We start from the raw sequence: 6,655 nt of genomic DNA on the forward strand, positions 1-6,655 counted from the left end.
TCACTGGTGCCACGTGTCACTCCTTTTATTGTCTTGCCTCAGTGATTAGAAGGGGAGGTGGCTGGTATGAAGTAACATGATAGGGACAAGTTTGAGCCAAGCAGAAGTCCGACAATGCCATGGCCTGCCGTGGGAACGAAGGTGTTACGGTCGTTCAAACAGAGAACGTCGATGGAAAAAAATCGAATCAACTCCATCAGGTAGCGGCCCGGAATGCAAAAGAATTCATGCAGCGCTATGTATTCATTTAGCAAAGTGGCAGATGGCTTTCATCAAAATGGTATCAACCACCATATTAAATTAATTTGAATTACACTGGTGTGAACTTTTAACGTTTTGCTTGAAAATAATGCGGAAGTTTGTTTTGCTGTGTAGTGACACGAGAACTAAAACCACGATAAACTTTAGCCGGGTTTACGTGTACGTGTTCAAGCAAGACATTAAGAAGAATTAAGTCTTAAATGCAACGCGGTGTCCTGCTTTGGCTCCTGTAACAGGAAGAGGGCGTTAATGGAAGAATTAGCAAAATCTGAATAAAATCTGTAGTTTAGTAAATAGTATCGTACCAGGTGTTAAGTTTATTCATTTTTGAGATAACTTCTTAGTTTTTTTTTTAGGTTTATTCATTTTTGAGAGAGAGAGACAGAGTATGAGCAGGGGAGGGGTAGAGAGAGAGGGAGACACAGAATCCGAAGCAGGCTCCAGGCTCCGAGCTGTCAGCCCAGAGCCCGACGCGGCGCTCGAACTCACAAACTGTGAGATCATGACCTGAGCCGAAGTCGGACGCTCAACCGACTGTGCCACCCAGGCGCCCCTTAACTTCTTACTTTTGATGAATGTGTCGTGGCTGAGGAAGATGGTAAGAGTAGGGGGAGCTGGAGAAAGTGTATATGGGAACTCTCTGCGGCGTATTTCCAACTTTCCCGGACATCTGAAATTATTTCCAAATAAAATGTTTGTTCAGAATAACCTACGCCAATATTGAGAGTGAGATGTCTTTTCCCCTTACCTCAATGAACATTATTTAAGGTTGAAGACTTTGTAATTTTTTATTTACTTATTCATATCTCCATAGATTCCTAAACTGCAAGACAGAGCCTCAGGTCTCTGATCCATGGAAAATGTCTCAGTTCGTGTAGATGCTACTAAGCATAGGTTGTGAGAATTAATAAGAATAAAATCCCTAAGTTCACTGCGTGGACAGGAAGTGTTCTAATTTAATATTTTACCCAAGTTTCCTCTTTTAATCTTTATCAGCACCTTATGGCGGGTGGGGGGGGGCATGCCTGGGTGGCTCATTCAGTTAAGTGTCCTACTTTGGATCAGGTCAGAATCTCACGGTTCGTGGGTTTGAGCCCCGCATCAGGCTCCGTGCTGATAGCGAAGAGCCTGGAGCCTGTTTCAGATTCTGTGTCTCTCTCTGCTCCTCACCTGCTCGCACTCTCTCTCTTTCTCTCTCTCTCTCTGAAAACTAAATAAACCTTAAAAATTAAAAAAAAAAAAACCTTATGGTGGAGGCAGTATAAATTTTCCAATATTACAGGGGTGCCTGGGTGGCTCAGCCGGTTGAGCTTCTGACTTCAGCTAGGGTCATGATCTCGCGGTTTGTGGGTTCAAGCCCCACATCAGGCTCTGTGCTGACAGCTCAGAGCCTGGAGCCTGCTTCGGATTCTATGTCTCCCTCTCTCTGCCCCTCCCCTGATCTCACTCTCTCTTTCTCTCTCAAAAATAAATAAACATTAAGAAAAAAAATCTTTTTTAATTTTTTCCAATATTACAAATGAAGAAGATGAGACTTAGGTTTGCAAAAAAGAAATTTACCCAAAGATGTTAACAATTGTTCATCTCTGGAATGGGTATGTGAGTTGTTGAAAATACTGTTTTCTCCACTTTTCTGTATGTAGTATGTAGTATAAGAACAGATCGGGGCGGGGGGGGAATGGGAGAGATAGATAAATAATTCAAGATGAGAATTTTTTGTTAAGATGTCAACTGTCATCACAATAATCTATAGATTCAATGAAAGCCTAATCAAGATCCCAGCGGAGTCTTCGGGTTTTGGGTTTTGTTTTTTTCATTTTCGTTTTTGTTTTTTTTAGTGGAAATTGACAACCCGATTGCAAAATGTGTAAAATGTGTAGAAGTGCGAAGTGTTTTCTTCAAAAGACTTTGGGGCAAGGGGTGCCTGGGTGACTCAGTCGGTTGAGCGTCTGACCCTCGATTTTGACTCAGGTCATGATCTCACAGCTCATGGGACCAAGCCCCGTGTCAGGCTCCACGATGACGGTGCAGAGCCTGCTTGTGATTCTTTCTGTCTCCCTCCTTCTCCCCCCACTCACGCTCCCTTGCTCTCCAAATAAATAAATAAACATTTTAAAAAAGGACTTTGGGGGGAAACCACAGAGTGGAGGACTTGTACTACCTTATCTCAGGATGTACCATAGTAATCAAGATAGCTCCTAGAGTAAGAATCAGCAAACAGAACATGGAAAAGAACAGAAAACCCACTAATAAGCCCTGATTTATAGAATCGTCTGATTTTCAACAATGGCACCAAAACAAGCCAATGAGGAGAGGGAATCTTTTCAACAAACAGTGTTGGGGTAACTGGATCTCCACATGGGGAAAAATGGACTTTGAGTCCTACTTCATATCATACACATCATACAAAAGATATGAATTCAAAATAGATCATATAGCTAAACATCAAAGCTAAAACATTAGGATTTTAAAAGGAAACACAGGAGGATATCTTGTGACCTGGGGGATAGGCAGAGCTCTCTTAGGCCACAAAAAAATCTGTAATGATAAAAGAAAAGTCGATAAGTTAGGCATCATCAAAACTGCAAAGTTCTGGTCGTCAAAAGACATAGTTGAAATGAATAAGCAAAATACAAGTTCGGAGGAAATATTCACAACACATTTACCAAAAAGGATGGGTATCTAGTATATTTATGGAGTGCCTAAAATTCAATAATGAAAAAAATCTAATAAAAATATATTAGTATAATAATGACCGATAAGCACAGGAAAGTGTCCTCTATATATCTATTCCCCAGGGAAATGCAGGTTAAGACCACAATGAGCTGTCCTCCTACACATATCCAAATGGCTAAAACTAAAAATTCTGACAATACTCACTGACAAGTATCAGGGAGAATGTGGAACCACAGGGAGTTTCACACATTGCTGGGGGGCGGGGGGGGGGAGGTGGGAATTAGTGCAATCACTTTGGGAAAACCATCTAGAATTATCTACGTAAGTTGAACCCGTGTAAACCCGAGGACCCAGCAATTTCACTCCTAGACACATACTCGATGCAACGTGTGCAATGTGGGGACCAAAGACACTTACAAGAATGTTCACATCAGCATTCTTCATAATAACCCCAAATCTGAAACGAGGTCACCGGCACGCGATGTCTATGACTGACAATGAATACAGTCAATTGAGACGAACAAACCATCGCTACGCCCAAGAGCACAGAATCTCACAAGCATGTAGGATGGTTCAAGGAGCATGTGAGGATAAGGAAAGGTGGGGGGGGGGGGGGCAACTGATGGGGGAGATGGTCTGTCACTGGGCAGGTGATGGCACTGGCCTCCCGAGAGGAGGGACCTGTCACATCCTCGGAGACAAGAAAAAACAGGCGGGGGTGGGAGCAAGGGGTGTGCGGGGTGAAACATCCACAGGCTGGGAGAATTAGAAGGGATAGGTGTCACTTTTCTTGAAGTAAGAGGCAAGGTCATGTACACAACGAAGGCTGCAAAGCCCAAGGGAGGGATTCCCGGAGAGCGGAGATCCTAGCCTGGCTGAATCTCCTTGACAATTATGTATCGATTTACTGTCTCTCCCCCCACCCCCCAGGTGGGTAAGGTCCCTGAGAGCAGGGACCCGGCCTGTCTTGTTGACGACTCGGTCCCCAGCACCTGTCCTGGCCCATGGTAGGTGCTCGGTGCATAGCTGTGGAATAAATGAAGGGGCCAGCGAGCCGAGGAAAAGGACCGCCGGGCTGGGGAAACGTCAGGTGCCAAAGGCAGCGCGGGTCAGATTTGTGTGGCCCCTTCCAGCGCCACCTAGCGGCCAGGTGGAGATGGTGAAGAAGTTAGAGAGGAGCAAGGCAAGGGTTTGCTGAGCACGGGGGGGGGGGGGGGGGGGGGGGGGGGCGGGGAGGAGGAGGGGGTGATCCATGGCAAGAGCAGAGCAGGAGAGAACGAAGGTGCAGACGTGACGGAAGTTCAGACAGTCAGGCCTGGCAGGAAAAGAAGCAAAACAAGAAGGTGACAGCGCAGGAGAAGGCGGAGGTGTGCGCGTGCACGCACGTGCGTGTGAGCACATGTGTGTGCATGTGAGCGTGCCCGCGTGCGCGTGCCGTGCGACACGCAGTGGGAGCCTGGCAGGGGAGCGGGGAGGACCGTAGGCTGTGCTGTGTGGGCCAGCGGTATCTAAGATTTCAGAGGTGGGGCAGTTTCAGGTGATGACAAGGGGCGGGGTGTGGCCACAGGAGTGGGAGCTGAAAGACACAAAGAGAAGAGCCTTGGGGTGGGGGAGCTCCAGGAGCCTAGACGCAGGGGGTGGACGTTGTCCCTGGGGACACTCAAGCCACGCTGTCTTGGGCTGGAGAGAAATACTGCACCAAAGTCAGATGCCCGAGTTTTCTCGGAGGCAGGGGCAGGGGCCAGATGATGACGTTTCCCTCGCTCATCACTCATCACATTTCATTCATTCATTCATTCATTCATTCATTTGGGAAATACTGCTGGTTAGCCTCCCCCTGCAGTGAAGCAGGCAGACAAGGGTCTTTGCCTGGTGGATCTCGTCATTCCTGAGCACCTATCATAGGACACATGTCTGCTTTCTCTCGTCCCTTCCTAGGAGGAACGGGGCGGGGGGGGGGGGGTGGTTGGTCAGCCGGATGTCAGAGTAGAGGGGCTTCTCCGCGGTCACAGTCTTGGAAGCATCTGGTGTGGCAGCAGCGGTTCCCCCACGAATGTTTTCAGGGGAGGGCCCCGGTGGGAGAACGAGGATGGTTGACGTGCGGCTTGTCTACTTGCCTTGGAAGATGGCTCCCAGGATCCCTGAGGCTTCAGGACCAGAGGGAGGACGCAGAGCATTCTGGAAAGAACAGAGAGAGGAGAGCAGGGTGGGAGAAAGCAGGGATGACCAGGAAGTTTGCAGGGTGTGACGGGGCTGGTCAAAGAAATGAGGGTCCCCAAGGGCCTCTCCGAGCCCACGGACACGGGGCTCAGGCTCCTACCCAGCCTGGACCATGAGGACTTTGCCTAGAGATTTCACCCCTAGTTTAACTAACGCCTTGCAAGCCCCACTTTGTAAGTTGGTGTGCGAATGTGAACCGTTTTACTTTGCGCAGGGCTTCGGCAGGCTACCATAAAGCAGAGACTTGTGGAAATTTCCTGCTGCTCCTCCATGCTCGTGGAGAGTCATTGTTCCTTTAGAACATGCTCATTCAAAATTCCCCAGGATCGGGGCACCTGGGTGGCTCAGTCAGTTAAGCGTCCGACTTCGGCTCAGGGCATCATCTCGTGCTTCGTAGGCTCGAGCCCTGCGTCAGGCTCTGTGCTGACCGCTCAGAGCCTGGAGCCTGCTTCCGATTCTGTGTCTCCCTCTCTCTCCACCCTGCTCCCGCCCTGCCTCTCAAAAATAAATCAACGTTAAAAATTTTTTTTTTTTAATTTAAAAAGATCAAATGAAAAATTCCCTAGGGTGGTGCTGCTCAGTTTTCAAAGGAACCCACCTTAAAAAACCGTGACGTGTTTTGAAAAGGCGGCACGTTAGTTCATTCTATTTTATCAAATGTTGGCTGTGCGATGTTGAGATCAAGAGAGAGGTCAAGCACCCCGAGACTGACATCCCTGACCCCGGAGGTTGAGCGCAGCGTGCATCTCGGAATGATAGTTCCGGCAACGTGTATCAGCTGTGTACGAATCGAGGCTGTGTGATTCGCGGCAAGTGAACAATATATGTGTATCAAATAATTAACTATCTGATCGATAGACTTATGACATGTAATGTTTTTCAAGAGAAACTACGAGAATCCACTTTTACTAAACAAACATTTCCTGGCAACCCACTCTGTGCCAGGCACCGTGCTGGGTGTTGTTGACCCACGGAAGAGTGAGGAGTGATTCATGGCCTCCAGGGGCTCACAGCGCAGCCTTGGGGACACGTGAGTAACCAAGGGCCACAGTCTCATGCGCTGCAAACCGTCACAGAGGGATGAGAAATACCAGGCGGTATGGGAACCCAAACAGGGACCTGGAAGGGTGTCACGGGCAGGTCGTGCTTGAGCAGGCTTGTTTGTTTTTAGGCTACCTTTTTTAGCACGTGGTATTTGCAGCTGCTTTATTATTTTTTTGAATAGCATTATTGAAATATAATTCACATACCATACAATTCACCAGTTAAACTTTACAATTCACTGCGGTTTTTTTTTTTCTTCAGTATATTCATAGAGTTGTGCAATCATCACCACAATTGGTTTACCTTTTCATCACCCCAAGAGGAAACTCCATATCCATTGTCCCTTTCCATTTTTCCCCAACCCGTCTCACCCCGCCTCTCGCCTCCCCCCTCCCCCAGCTCTAGGCAACTTCTAAGCTCCTTTCTGCCCAATGGACTGGCCTATTCTAGATAT

Source organism: Panthera onca, chromosome A3 (assembly GCF_046562875.1).
Source record: "Panthera onca isolate mPanOnc1 chromosome A3, mPanOnc1 haplotype 2, whole genome shotgun sequence".
In the NCBI taxonomy this organism is placed as follows: Eukaryota; Metazoa; Chordata; class Mammalia; order Carnivora; family Felidae; genus Panthera; species Panthera onca.